Below are 16,088 nucleotides of genomic sequence, written 5' to 3' on the forward strand. Positions count from 1 at the left end.
GAATAGTTTAATGTAATTAAGATAACGTACTGATTTAGATATTTTTTATTGTAAATGTAAACAGGTTGTAAGGGCATTTAATTAAATCTTTTTATCAGTAATGTTTGCGAATGTATTTTGCGAGTTATTAATTAATTTATGTTACTGACACTAGCGAATGATTTTAAATTTATTGGTCCATATTATGACTCTCATTATTTTTTCTTCTCTTAAAAATCGTTGACAGGTTATCACAAGAAGTGACTAAATATTCTATCTCCATGATTAAATCAATTCTATCAAACTGAATTAAAATGGGTGGAGATCTACGAATTCTAATCTTTGTGATTATCCTTCTGTTATTCAGAAGCGTTCCAATTAGCTTTATCATACCCATATATTAACAGCATATCATAGCTGTAACTGTATATCTTCGAAAACATAAGAAGTCAATATTGTCAGTAACTCTCAGTACTCATTTCCCCATGCTCACATGAAATAAAAGTCTTTGCTTTGTTTTTAAAGTTACGTTCGCCTTAACCGTCATCTCATCCACCACGGATGGATTAAGGCTACTGCCTGTATATGCATAGGAAATATATATATTTTATAATTGTTTCCAAGAAAGAAAATAACCATAAAAAATTCGAATCATCATAGAATTACCGAATAATCTGCATAAGTAAAATTAAAAGAACGCTTTCTATAATCACTTTTATGTAGAAAGAGAAAAGAGGCCTTCATGTCTTTTCAACTAATTAGATAATGTACAGAATTTAAGGGCGTGGTGACCAGAATTGACAATGTTGTGGCAATCAAAAAATTGGATAAGTAGTCTAGTGTTTCTCTCAGTCACTCGTGTGGTTACTATTCTTTCTTATTTTTATTAAGAATCGAAATAACCATCATATATTAGATTATTAAGCAAGATATGTGATAAATAGCTATTAGTGCAGTGTCAGGTTCAGTTAAACCATGATTGAGATCCAAATCTTAATTAAAAACGGGGCCAATCTAGAATGAACAGATAAAAACTGGTTTGCTGCTCTGCCCAAATTAACGCGCTAAGATGATTTAATTTAATATTATTCTGTATTATTCAAGGTAAATGCAGATTGGATTCCGTTCGACTTTATAAATTCATTCTCTTTGAGCCAAAAATTTTAAGGGTATATAATTATCCCCTAAACAGAGAATCTATGCTAATGTTTAGATAATCTATTATGTCAGATATGTTAAGATTATTTATATGTAACATGTGCTAAGATGATTTACATGCAATATTTTTCTATGAGCTCCTAGATAAATGTAAATTGAATTTCACTCCGTTTTATAGATTCATTTTCTTTGAGCAAAGAATTTTATTTGTATTTAATCATCCTATAAATGGAGAATTTATGCTGATGTTAGATGATAATCTATTATATCAGATGCGTTAAGTCTACATTTATTGCTAAAGGATGAAGAAAAGAATGCACATATTAGAATGGGAAAACTTCTCTGATCAGGATAGAAATTCCGCTCCTTATTCTTCAGCACAATTTATCTTAATATATTAAATTAGTCACTTTATTTGTAAAAATATTCTGAAATATTTTGGATTCAAATTATTTAAAGAAGATTTTTAATTTATTAAATAAAACATATTCGATTGCTTAATTATATAATTAATTAAGGAATCGATACGTTCTATGGTTTGAGGATAGAAATAGGAACATTTCCTTTCAACATTCATCATTAAATTAGGTGTCATATAAAATCTACCTTTCTGTTTGTAAACTAGACATTATAATATAAAAATAATGATAAGGAAATTTATTAATTTTAATTAATTTGGATGTCATAATCACATTATTCACTCAAAATACCTTTTTAATGTTTTTTTTCTGGTACTCAGGTATGTTACCTAATTATTTATAAAAAGATATGATTTTGTCAAAAGTGGTAAAAATTGATATATTTGATGACGAATATACTTCCTGTCGTTTTAGAAAGAATTTTCCATGGTTGAGATTCATCCAATCAAAATCTGAAAATTAAATAAATTAGGTTACACCCAGTATTGTTTTTTAGAGGGTTGACAAAACTGCCAATGATATATTTGATCTTCTGTAATATGCATGTTAAAGTGATAATAATTAGATTTCACATGCTAGCTTGGTTTTATATATTATTTCCATAAAACATTATCTAGCATTCTTCTACAAGACACTGATTTTATTATTTAAGTGAGTAGTGAATATTCAAGTGAAAAAGAATAATTTATTATAAAAATGTGTTTAAATCTGTAATTTATATGTTTGTTGGAAAATATACGTCAGCTTGCTTATTTATTGGCAATATAAAAGAGGAAGCTCAGAATTTTGATTTTGGGAAAAAAGTAGTTAATAAACTGGAAATTTCAAAACACAATATTTCAAAATGACTGGAAATATTAATATTTTTTCAGCGTATAAAACAAACACATAATACATTTATTATATCTAAGAAAAGCAGGTTACAAATATGCAGGGAAAATAATATTATATAATTTTTCATTTTTAATTTTGCCCTTTTCATTGAAAAAAAAACTAAATGCACAAGTGATAACAGATTATTGATTAAGAGTTTAAAAATTAGATAAGAGAAAATGAGAATATTTTTTTAGATAGCATCCTTTTAAATAATACTTTTAAACAACTAAAGAGGCGGAAAAATTAAATACAATTAAATGAAAGTAATTCAAAGAATATATATTTTCTGTTTGCAAACCATAATAGCACCGGTGGGAAAATTAAATCCATTTTAATTGAGTTAATGGTAGAAGTAGAAAATATACCCATTATTTAATTCATGTAGAGCATTTAAAATATTATCGAAAAGATAAGCACTGAATAATTGCTTGAAATGTAACCAAAAGATTAAAATTAATTGTTGCTAATTGAAACTGTTAATTTCCAGAAACATTAATTATTCTTGACACTTTAATTCGATTTGAAACAGAATCGTTTTAGGAAATGAAATCATTTATGCAGAATATTTAAAAAATTATGATGATTGTTAAAACAGAACAATTATGAGTTTAAATATGCGAATTGTCTTAAAATGCAATAGGAAATTTAATTTTAAACTCGAAAATAACTGGAAGTTCAAACCTTCCATTTAATTAACTGTATAGTCTCTAGAAACAAAACACAAATGAGTTAATGATTTATTCTTTTTTTATATGCACAAAATGGCAATAACAGTTTTCTAACTTTTTTTTTCAGGAAACATTTAAACTGAAAAATATTCGTTCTTCTGAGCTTTTAGAAAATTAATCTTGCTAGCATAATTTAAGTAAGATAATGTACTGGAAATGAATTTACACTAAAAGCTTGAAAATTCACTCTTTTATGAATATTTTCTAATGTTAATTGTAAATTTATAAGAAAAGGCTTTAATCGTTATTATTCTAAAATTTTCCTGATTAATATTTTCAGATAAATTGTTTATATTAAATTATAGTTATTTGTTATATAAAATATATTAATTGTCAATATATTAACTGTAGATAATTGTTTATATAAAAATTATTGTTAGATCTCAGCATTTTATAAAGATTTAGTGAAATTTCGAAAGAAGTTTCACAAAATAATTTTGAAATTTTTACAATAATTTAAATTTTCTATTAAAATGCAAGCAAAAAAATCTTTATAAGTGTATTTTGTTTGTGTACAGTTGTTTTCCTTAGGTAGTTATAATTTTAATTTATCTACCCCGAATTTCTTTATTTAATCTTTAACAACGGATTTGCCTCGTTAAGTATTAAGCATATTTTCGTCTGAAACTATTCATATAGAAAACACACAATACGTATTTTTTCATACCGTACATCTTAAAAATCTAGACAATAAACTTATATTAATAATAAGCTAAATAACTAAATTATCATAATAATAAAGTAAAAAAATAATTTGTAGTAACAAAACACTAAACAAAATTCTTCAAATGTAATAAATTAAAAGAAATATAATAAGTTAAAGTACGTGATTACGCAGAAAAATCAGACTATTTAGAAAATATCAATTTCGTTTAGTATTTATTGAGTAGTTTTCTTTGTAATACATTTGAAATTCATTTCTTCGTTTATTCTATATAAAGTTAAATTCCGTTTATACATTATATTGCCATTCTTCCTCGTCAAGTTATTTTAATCAAATTACAATTTTTTTAAAAATATTTGAAAAAGCTAATGAACTAAACATTAGTGCATATTGTTTGTTCAAATTTCTATAATAACGTTTTATGGAAAATTTTAAAAAAATTGAATAAGCAAAACGCCATAGTAAAAATATTTTATAGTTGTTTTAATGCTTCGTAATTTAAAAGAATTTAAAATTGCTATTTACTAATATGTCTAACTAAGAATTTAAAGATTGGTTAGAAATACAGCTTATGTTCTAGTTCTGGAAATATATTGTACTTCTTTTCATGTTATTAGCAAAAGTTTGAACAAATATTTTGATTTTTTTCATATTATGGGACGTTTGCTTTCACCCTATTCCCCCACCCCCCCCCAAAAAAAAAAAACAATTATATATTTTTGTTTCTCAAGTACTTTTAATCTATTTTATTCTCAAATCCAAGAAACAAATTATTTACAGCTTTTTTCATAAAAATCATCCCTAGCACGGTCATATTCTTTAAAAACGGATATTCAAAATTTCTAAATTTGCACATAAAAATACGTAAATTAACATTTATTTAAAAACTTTTCTCTGCATAATGTTTTTAATTTTTCTTTTTAAATTTCAAAAAAACTATTATCTGAAAATAACGTATCTGGTTTTATCTAAATTTAGCTTAGAATGCTAATTTAATCTTGAGAAAAGTTTTCGACCGAACAGTTCAAGATTTGATAACTGAAGGTAATACTGAGACTTTATTATCTTTATTGATATTTAACTAATATCTCCTTATAAAGAATGTATGTGTGTGTGTGTGGTGGGGGGTATTGGTCCTTTTCAGGACACACCGAAAACCTATAGTATCAAATTAATATAATTTTAGTGATTTTTTTAAAATTTTAATTTATTAAAAATAGGCTAGATTTTGATATTTTTACACGGTAACTTCTGAGAATAATGCAGTTTAAAATAAATTTTTACACAGTCTTAAAGACCAAAAAGATGATATTTTCAATCGTGGTAAATTAATTACAGTACAATTCTTTAGATTTAGTCAAATTTTAAGCATATTCTTAAGTATATTTACAACAATATTTTTATTACTAAAAATGAAATCCAAATATAGCTTTCGTTGTTTCGGCAAATATTTGTTTGCTTGAATTTTCTTCTACTGTTGAAAGTTGAAAATAAAATTCTGTTAAATATCTATGTAGTTTAGAGGACGAATAAAAAAGTGAAGCCAATTTATCGCCAACATACCGCCAAATTAAATAGATGAACAGGACATAATAACACTGTAATGTTAAAGAATGGTCATTATTAGAAAAGTTTATAAACATAATGATCAGAACATATGTAGGGTGTAAAAAAATGCTAAATTATTAATGTCTGACTATTTGACAAAATTATGGATATAAAGTTTTATCTAAACGATTTAAATGAAATTGAATTTAACCAATATCTCAGGGGAACCAGCCGTTAGCCATGTGCATCTAGCATTGGTATAATTGTAATTTTCATAAATACTTTAACAATTGTTATAATTCCATTGGAATGTAACTTAGTAGAGTTTAAAAAATATCTAAACAATAGTCGGATATTTTTATTATTATTTGGTAAGCAGTTTTTGCCCAATTCTAAGAAAACATTGGATTAACAATTACAAAGCAATATAAACAGCACTTGAGATTCCTTTGTAATAACTGCATTATATTTCATTGTTTGTTTTTAAGTTTGTTAGCATCTAGTATTCATTTGTGGACAGTAGATAATTTATATTCTTGAATTTAGTAAAATTATATTTCAATCGTCAAAAATGACGGTCTCAAATAATCATTGTTAAAAAGATTGGCATATATATATATATATATATATATATATATATATATATATATATATATATATATATATATATATATATATATATATATATATATATATATATATATATATATATATATATATATATATATATATTAATCGAAGGAATTTTCATTTTTCAGAATCAAATGAATAACCCCGGGAGGCACCTCGAAATCAGGATGATATGCTTCCGGTATGGTGGTTGGATCTCGCTACCCTGGAATGTACATAAATAGGTGGGGTATCTGGCTTCTCCCATCGATGACGGGAAGTACTTCCTTCTGGAAGAGTTGTATCGTGACCGGTGATGGCCCTTTGGATTCAACCACAGTTCCGCCAATGTTGCTGTTGCGGCTGTCAAGTCATTCAGTTTTTATTTATCAGTGTGCTTTCGGGCTGGTCGGAAAGTCAGTGATATAACTTTTCAGAATCAAATTCATTTTGCACAAAGCCGGACGTGATAGAGATTATAATAAAAAAATAATATATTAATAAGAAAATTTTAACTTCGGATATTTCAAAAAATACCTTTTTGAAACTGCACCAAAACTCTTGTTTAAGTCATAGTTACTGATTTATTTGATGGCATGAATTTTTATACATTTATTATTTTAAAGGGAAAGTAAAATATTATATCTTAGAAAATTACCCTAAGAAAATTTAGAAGTACAACATGTCATTAAAGTATTAATAAAATCTATTACATATGAAATATATTTTATAAATGATTGTCTTGTATCAAATGACATGAGTAGTGCAAGTTTTGAACTTGATTGAAACAGCTCATTAACTTCTGTTATCTTCACTTGACCAAATAGAATTAAATCATGGATCCATTCGTAAACTTTAAGTATTACAGCCCAATCAAGATGCGGAAGTAATTTTAAAATCCCTCGACGACCGATAAATTTTGTAAGCTTAAGCAATTTCTGTAATTAGAGTTTCAGCTGACTAAACAATCTAAGATCTGAAATTGCTGTTAGATTCAAGTATTGTCATTAAACTGAGTATTGAATTTTGAAAACCGAAAGGCATAGACTGTTATAGCTTTGTCGTAAAAAAATGTGTTTTTTTCAGCATCTTCATACAAAAGATAGGATACTTTTTCATTTTGATGTGTAGTTTGAATGCAGTTTTAAAATGCATTCAATCTATGTTCAAATGAATGCATTCAACAAGTTCTGAATTGTTATTAAAAGAAACATTGCAATCTTGAAATCTTGAGACTGATAGCCTTTTAGAAACTTCAAATAATGGGTTTAATTTATGTGTTTAAGTACATGTTCAAATAGATAATTTTTTTCAGCCTTTCTTGCTTAAAATCCATAGCGTGAATGAGGGTTGACTATTTAGCCCTAAAAATTGATAGTTATTTAAAAATAAAAAGATATATCTGAAATACCAATCAGAAATGCATATGTTGTGTAATCAATCTTCAGATTAAAGAAGGTGAAAACTCAAGACAAACTTTCAATCCTACATTATTGGTTGTTTATTTTTATTTTTGATATGTAATTACGAGTTATTTTTAATTCGAATTTATATGCAACATTTACGAGTAAGATAAAATATTTACAATGAAGATATTTGTTATAAGCTTATATTGAAGCTTATGCGATGATGTTATATAGCATATTTGCAATTTTTGTTAAAAAAATGGATCCTTTCTAGTAGATCTCTAAATCGATAAGTTGAATAATCATTTCAGATAATAGTAAAAAGTGAAATGATGTTTGAAAAACGGTTTTCCGCCTATATCAAGTCATTAATAATGACGTAGTAATGACTTATTATCGAATTATTCGATATAGCATAGTACTATCAAATAATCCCGGCAGTTAATATTTTATCAATCCGAACTGCTACTGACTGATTATACTAGAAAGTTAAAATTTATCCATCGTTCAATTGCACTGACTATAAATTAGTTCACTTAGGTAAGAAAATTTCTATGCAAATATTTAGAAAGTGGAAAAGTTAGTTTGACTCATGTATAAAATATTTTTGGTATTTCATTTAGTTATTGATGATCCTTGTGACAATTGCTTTGTATAAAAAGACACTTTTGCTAAAAACTTATATTTTTACAACAAACATTTTCAAATTCCCGAAATTTCTTACTGATTATTTTAATTGTTGGCATTATTATCAACATTTGGACTTGCTGAATACTCCTTTATAAGATTATTAATGTTGATAATTCATTGGTGTTTGTATGAATGCTGAGTTAATGATTTTATTGAAAGTGGTTGCTATTTTGAAATTAAAAAAATTCCTAAAAGCATTTATTGCTCTAGTCTCGAGTGGGCATTTATTCTGAGAAAAGACAGTTGATGAATCATATAGGAAATCCTAGTTTTACCTTTGATAAGAATAAAAAAAGAATTAGTGAGTTCAATCATATAGTTAATGCATACTAAATTTAATTTTGTTTTATAATCAGAATCAATTTTTAATCAAAATTTAGCAAAATTATTTTAAATTTTATGCTTAAGAGAAATCTTTTAATTTAATGTAAGTCTTTAGAAATATTTATGAATATTTTTTTTAAAAGAGCAAACGAATATTTTTAAATTGAAATGTTTATTTGTGCTGTTCAATTTTTTTTAAATAAGAAAAAATATTGTCAACACAAGTTTTTTTTTTTTTTTTTTTGACTCTCGCAAGAAGTAAATGTGGAATGATATAATTTTTAATTTTCAGTTTCTTGATTATTTTCTTTTAATTTCTCTCTGAAATTTCTCCGAATATGCTGAAATAATGAATGAAATTTGATGATCGCTTTTGAATTTTCTTAATTCTAGAGACATTTCCGAATCTAATAATAATAAAAAAAAAAACATTTTAAACCTGACTTCAACTATTCGTAGAAATATTTATGATTTCAGGAAAAGGCTATGTAATAAATCATGATCTTTTTAACTATATTTCTAACACTTAAAAATAGCAAAATATAAAGCTTATCGCAATTCTAAAAGCTGTCATCAGATCTTGAAAGATGAAAGAGATCCCAAATTCTTTCTTTCATCGTCTGAGTGATAATTTTTCAAAAGTAGGAAAACATGTCTGCACTTTGAACAGCTTGTGAAAAATTAACTGCAAAGCTGTCTATTTTCTTTCTTTCTTTTCTTAAATTAACTGCAAGATATCATGCGCAGAAGTTTACTGACGTTTTAGTTAAAGCTTGACACTCTGCTCTTGATTATAACAGCAATCCTAATTTAAAGTCAGAAATTTCTATGAAAATATTTATATCAAGATTAAATTATAAATAAAATTTAAGTTATTCTTACTACAAAAAGTGCAATTTTTATACAAATGAGTCAAAACAACTTAAAAAAACATATGCGTTCATAGCTTTTTAAAAAGGAAATTTTAATTTTGAATACTCTTTAAATTTCAGAATAGATTTTTATGGAGTAAACTGTATGGAATTTTGATATAAATTTCTCTCAAATTAGATATCAAATGGTATATTTGGTATGAAATCATATTTCCATGAAATTAAATCGTTAATTATTTATTCAAATTTGACAATATTAAAACTAATCTTTATTATCGTGAATACTTGTGTATATAAATTCACTTATACTTGTAAACAATGAAAATTTATTAAAGAGTTAAATTTTGACCAATATGCAAAACGTCGAGTGAAATTAAAATCTTAAACCATATCTGAATATGTATTTTAGAAATTAACATTTTTAAATGTGTCATTACAATAAGTAACTGGAAAACACAGCATAATGAGACAAAACATTTTCAACATAATTTTTTATAATATATACAAGAAAAAATTTATATAAGAAAGGATTGATGAAATAAGTAAGTAAATGCGATAAAAAAGACATGTCATGCAGTTTGAAACATTTTTTTTTCCTTGGAAGAAAATATATTTAGATGTTAAATGTATCAAACATTCAATAGGTTCCCAGCTATAACTTTGCACTTTATAAAATTCATGAGCAAAGAGTTCAGTAAGTAATCGTTGAGGATTATTTGTGATAATTTGTAATTATAATCAGATATTTTTTAACACTATTAATCTTATAATCTTAAAAAAGCCATTATTGTATATATATATATATATATATATATATATATATATATATATATATATATATATAACCAAATTAGTAAAAATACAAAGGAATGAAAACAGAATCAAAAGTACAATAAAAAATAAAATAAAATAAGAAACTGGCCTGAAGACATTCTCAAGGATCACCCTCAGGTAGGGATTCAAAGCAAGGGATATTTTCTCTGAAGGTCTGACTATTTGTCTAAAAATATTGACCTCTCGTGACCGGAAAATCCCCCGAGATTGAGATCTAAGAGATATACCCTGTTTTACAGAAATAAAACAATAAATTACAATAAAATGGAACCTCCAATTTAAACCAAAATTACAATAACATAATATAAACTATGAAAGAACACTCACAACTACTTATTAAAACAAAAAGGAAAGAAAATACCAATAGCAGGTAAAACAATTAAAAAAAAAGTCCATCGTTTCCCATCGTGTTCTTTCTTGTTTCCCACGTCTTATTCTGTTCCTGCTTAGAAATGCCACTTCATTCAAACTAATAATAATTGGAGGGTCTCAGCACCATCTAATGAGTTAGTTATTATGTAACGGAAAGTCTATTTTTATTTGTGTCAAAATATTAGAAGCGAACCAGTCCTTCGTTTATTAAAATTTCTATATTGCAGTAGTTTCTGGGAAATTCATTAATTGTTAAATTTTTAATGAGATTATGTGTTGCTTCAATATAGGAAATTTTGTTATTACAAACGCTTTTAATCCTGTTAAATTATGAGAAAACTAAATTTTTGAAAATTTTGGAGTTTAGATTAGAATGATAATTAATGAGTTTAATAATTTTAATTATTTATTAATTTGAATGACTTGGCATTTCTAAGCAGGAATAGAATAAGACGCGGGAAACAAGAAAGAACACGGCGGGACACTTTTTTTTGTAATTGTTTTACCTGCTACTAGTATGTTTATCTATATAGGTGTGTTTCCTGAAAAAATGGGATCTTATCCCCCCCCCCTACACACACATTTTTTTATAACTAACAATTAGAATAAGTATGTGCAATTTCCACTTCGAAGTGTTAGCAGTGCAGTTTAGTGGTCAAAACAAGCTGAAGAAATCATATGTTGCGGGTTTTCGATTCGAGTTATGCTTTTTGATTTTTTTACTTATGTATTCATATTTAATATTTTTATTTTCTAAATTTATTTATATAGGTATTTTTCTTGAAAATAAAAACAATTTTCCAAAAATCCAAAATGCATTTTTTACAACTTATTGTTAGAGTCTTTATCTATATATGCATCTTTCTTGAAAAGAAAAGAAAAACATTTTTCCAAAAAGCGAAAATACATTTTTTATAACTTAATATTAGAGACTTTATCTATCTGGTCTCATGCTGACAATGCCCTATATCACCATCTAGGACTGGATTTCCCCATTGTAAAACTAAGTGTAAGCTCAAAAACATAAGTAGATAAACTGTAAAATGAATGCTGTAAGATAGCAGATGGTTTGGAATGACATAATAACTAAGTGCATTCATAATATTTTTCATTTAAATTACCTGTTCATATGTAACTAATATTGTTAGAAAATATTCATATTCGGTAGAAAATCTTCATTTATAATCAGTATATGAATAATATTGAAATATTTTCTCCGATAAAAACAATATTTTACAAAAAAAAAAAAATGCTGATTGAAGCTTGGTTTTCCGATTATTATTGCACTGGTTAGGTACTGCACCATAATCTCTCACAAATTTTCAGATTGATTGAAAGGTTGATCCTATTACTGTAACACATATAGAAAACTTTTGAAGTCTAGAATTCTTCTAAATTTACTATAGTATGGATAATTCGGTAATGTTTTTAGTACTTCGATTATTATTGCATATTTACTTGAAGCATTGGAAATTAAAATTTCATTTTATTTCCCAAATATTATTCATTAGTTCCCAAACAGCGTATGATAAAAAGTTCATATCGTAATGTATATTGCTTGAGAATGACTTTTAAACGGAGGTGCGTTTTTGTTCTGAAGGCAAATCAGAATCATGCAAGTAATATCTATGAAACCATTCCAATAGATATCATCTCATACAAAATTTCTCCAAAAAGTGTTTGATGTTATTCAATGATCCCTTATATACCACTTATTAAATTTATTATATTCTTATTAATTTGCTAAAATACATTCATAGAAAAGGAAATTAGATTTTCTTTTGTGGCAAGTATAATCAAAATACGGTTAAAAGTGAACAGCACAAAGGAAAAAGCCTGGAGGCATAATGTTCATGTTGTTTTAGGATATCATCTCTATATCAGAAAAACTTTAAACCAACATTTCTTGTATAAATATAAATTTGTGTCGTGCATCTCAGAAACAACTCTAACGATTTGAATCAAATCATATATTAAGATAAGGTTTTGCTTTCTAAATTTATCTATATAGGTGTCTTTCCTAAACAAAAAAAAAATCTCAGCTGTTTTAGCCACAAAAAATTATAGTTAAATATTAGAGCCTTTTTCTATCTGCACTCATCCTGACTATGTCCTATAACGCCATCGTGTAAAATTTTTGTGGTATTTGCATTGTTGCCAAGGATGATAACCTGCCGTACCTCAAAATTTTGTGAGATGACGCTGATGGATGCGGAATGAGGTGAGATTGAAAAATATTCGTAATTAATCAGTATGATATTTATATCTAAATATTTGCTCCGAAAACACACAATAAAAAAAACTGCGGACCGATTCTTGGTCTCCCACATAGCATATATTGATATTGACAAATTTATTTGTTGTAAGGATAGCCTTTTTTAAAACTATCTCAATACATTGACTTATTTCTTTTTCTTTTTTATCACTTTTTGCAATATACTGACAATATTTTTTGAGAAAGTTTGGGATTAAACACAATTATAATAATAACTCATGTGTTTATTTAAAGAGTCAGGTGAAATATTTAACAGATTTATAAAAATTAAAGGGAAATAATTTCCTTCATTTGTATTTTTACTTCCTATATTAATTTTAGGATCATTTTGATGTCATACAAATCCGGAAAATGATAAAGCTCATCCTATTCTAATAGTTATGGAAAAGGGATTGTTTCACTGCAGAAAGGGAAAATGATGATTGATAACAGAAACACGAAATCTTCGTACCAGACAAAAGGGAAAACTTAAGCGACTCGGTTTCCCGTGCAATTACTTCCGGGTTTTCCGATGTCAGGGTAAGATTGCGATATGATTATGTTGCTGGTTTATCGGAAATCCGGTCATAAGCGGAAACAGTAAATTGATGATTGAATTATTTCAATTAGAAGTATTCAATCATTCCATTTGTTTGAATATCTATAGTTAATTTATCATTGTATGTAGATTAACTGAGGAAAGAATCCAGTTCTGTACTATATACCGAGTATAATAAATTTGTTTCTGAAAGTATAATGTTTAAGGCTTCCATTACCAATTTTTTCTTGATAAATGAATATATTGTAATTTTACTTTATAATGATAAGAGATTTGAAATGAGTTTTTGTTCCTTTAATATTTCAATTTCGCTTAAAGTTTGGTTCTGTTTGCTGTTTTACTTTTTTGCTCTTGGAATACATATCAAGAACTTAACTGAAATTACTTATTCACTTCATTTAAATAAATAAATTTTATTTGATTTTTTAATAGAATGTATGTTTTGAGGAAAGCGACCTGATCTATAATTGTATTATAATTTGTTTTCATTGTTATGTTCTGAAACTTACTTTTTATAATTACAATTTTATTTCTTTGATGCTTCTAAATGAAGTGACCAATCATCATCATACATGTGCAATATGCGCTTTTATTTGCATAAGGACTGATTTTGAAACCTTTTCATAAACTTGACATTAAATCCATAAATAAAATTCAGCATATCTGATGAAAGACATATTTTATATGGAGTACGTCAATTCATAAATAATTTTTCATATATTTCTGGCATGACAAAAATTATGATTGACAACTACAAATCGCGAGCACTTTTCCATTAAGAACTAATTAATTGTTTATCTATACAACATAATTACAAAGTGTCCATTATTCTTATTCGGTCTCAGAATCACTTATACGCGTCAACTCTATTACATATTAAAATTAAGAAATGGAAAAATGTGTTCTCTAAGGCAATAAGAAACTTAATAGCATGTAAATAGAAATATACAGGACCATTCATAAATACACATATTGAACATGGTGATTAATGTCTTTTTCGTTTTCAGAAATATTGAACAAATTTAAAAGGCATGGCAATATTGAATTTAGTTACTGAATTACTCACGGCCTTCGTAAATCTGAACCGCGGTCAGATGAAGAGGACGACTCCTGATGGCACTACCGAAGGAAGAATGAAAGGAATTTACCTTGACAATACAGCATTTAAAGGCAAGACAGATTGAATGTTTTGAGTCTTGAAATTAGTTGAACTGTATCTTAAGTCTTGGAGGAAAAGAAAAGTTTTCAGCCAACTCACGATTCTGAATTGAATTTTTTCTCCTGCTGTTTTCAAAATATACGTTTCTTAATTCTCTTTGCTTAGAGAAAATTATTTAGTATGCCTTTGAAGTCACATCTCTTCGACTGACTGAATCCAAAATTTGATTATGTAAGCATTTTAGCCTTCAAAATCACAAGCCGAATTTTACGTTCTTAGCATGTTGCATATATGACTAATCACAATTCAATACCTAGGAAGGGACAGATTGAGAAGAATTATCTTCTTAATTGAACTGGGTTTCAAAATTTGATACAGACATATAATCAGCATTACGCCAATACAAAATTTCAACCATCAGGCTTTTCCTTTATTGATTGTGTTGGCATAGATTTAAATGGACAGATTCCTCTTTACGGGGTTTCATCCAAAATTTGATTCAAATGGACGATTTGAATGTTCAAATAAAATAAAAAAAATTCGTCATTTTAACTCATGTTTTTTTTTTTTTTTTAGTTTAGTTTAGTTTATGCGTTTATAGACATATAGGGAAATTTCAAATACATCTTTTTAGGGGGGGGGGGCTCAGAGTGATTGCAAATATCGTTGAAATCTAGTAATTTATTTATTTGAAGAGTACAATTCTTTGTGATGTATAATGAATATCGTATAAGTAGGTTTATTCCCAATATTGTTTCTTGACCACATATATTATCCTCATGCAGTTCTTTCAAGAAATGTGTGTTCAATTTCATCCCCGCTGTTTAACTTTTACTTCAGTAAAATTTCTATAATTGAACATTTTGTTATTATAGTGTTATTAAAAATCTTCTAAGTCTAAACATTTGCTTAGATCATTGAAATAATTGCATTCTATGTAAAAGCAATAAGTAATATATTTTTATCATAAAAACATAACCATACAAATCTTAATAAATTTTCTATTCGATTAACACTGTTTCCCCGTAAAAATAAAATCCCTCCATTTAACAAGTATTGATAATTTTAATGGTTTAAAATCTCCTAACATTATTCACAATATACCAATCAACGAACTAAAAATAGTGCGCTTAAAGCATATTCCATTCGTCAGAAAAAATAAAATGATTATCAATTTTTTAGAATGGAATTAATTTACGAGTTTGTATACTAAATTGTTTTGAAAAGTAATAGAAATCTTTAAAGTTATCGTTATACACGAAATAAATCAAGATAAATAAATCCTTGAACAACAAAAATCTCGTATTTATTTCCGTAAAAAATATCTTTACAAACTGAAAATTATTTTTAATAGGCTATTTAAATTCTTATTTTCTCTTTTAGGTAAAACGGAAAATTAAAAATATATTTTAAATAATTTAAAGGAAAAACATGATTTATGTCCATCTGCGGTCCAATTATCAATTTACCGAAGTTCCGTCATTCTATAAACCTGCCTTCCTATTATTAAACTAAACTTTCCATTATTCTATGAACTTGGCAATTAAATAAATATATGTTTTTGCATTATTCAGTAATAAATAATTAAGTAAAAAAATACTTTTTTTGATTTTTGAAGGCAATTTCTTTTATTGCTA

The sequence above is a fragment of the Argiope bruennichi genome, chromosome 9, assembly GCF_947563725.1.
Source record: "Argiope bruennichi chromosome 9, qqArgBrue1.1, whole genome shotgun sequence".
Classification (NCBI taxonomy): Eukaryota; Metazoa; Arthropoda; class Arachnida; order Araneae; family Araneidae; genus Argiope; species Argiope bruennichi.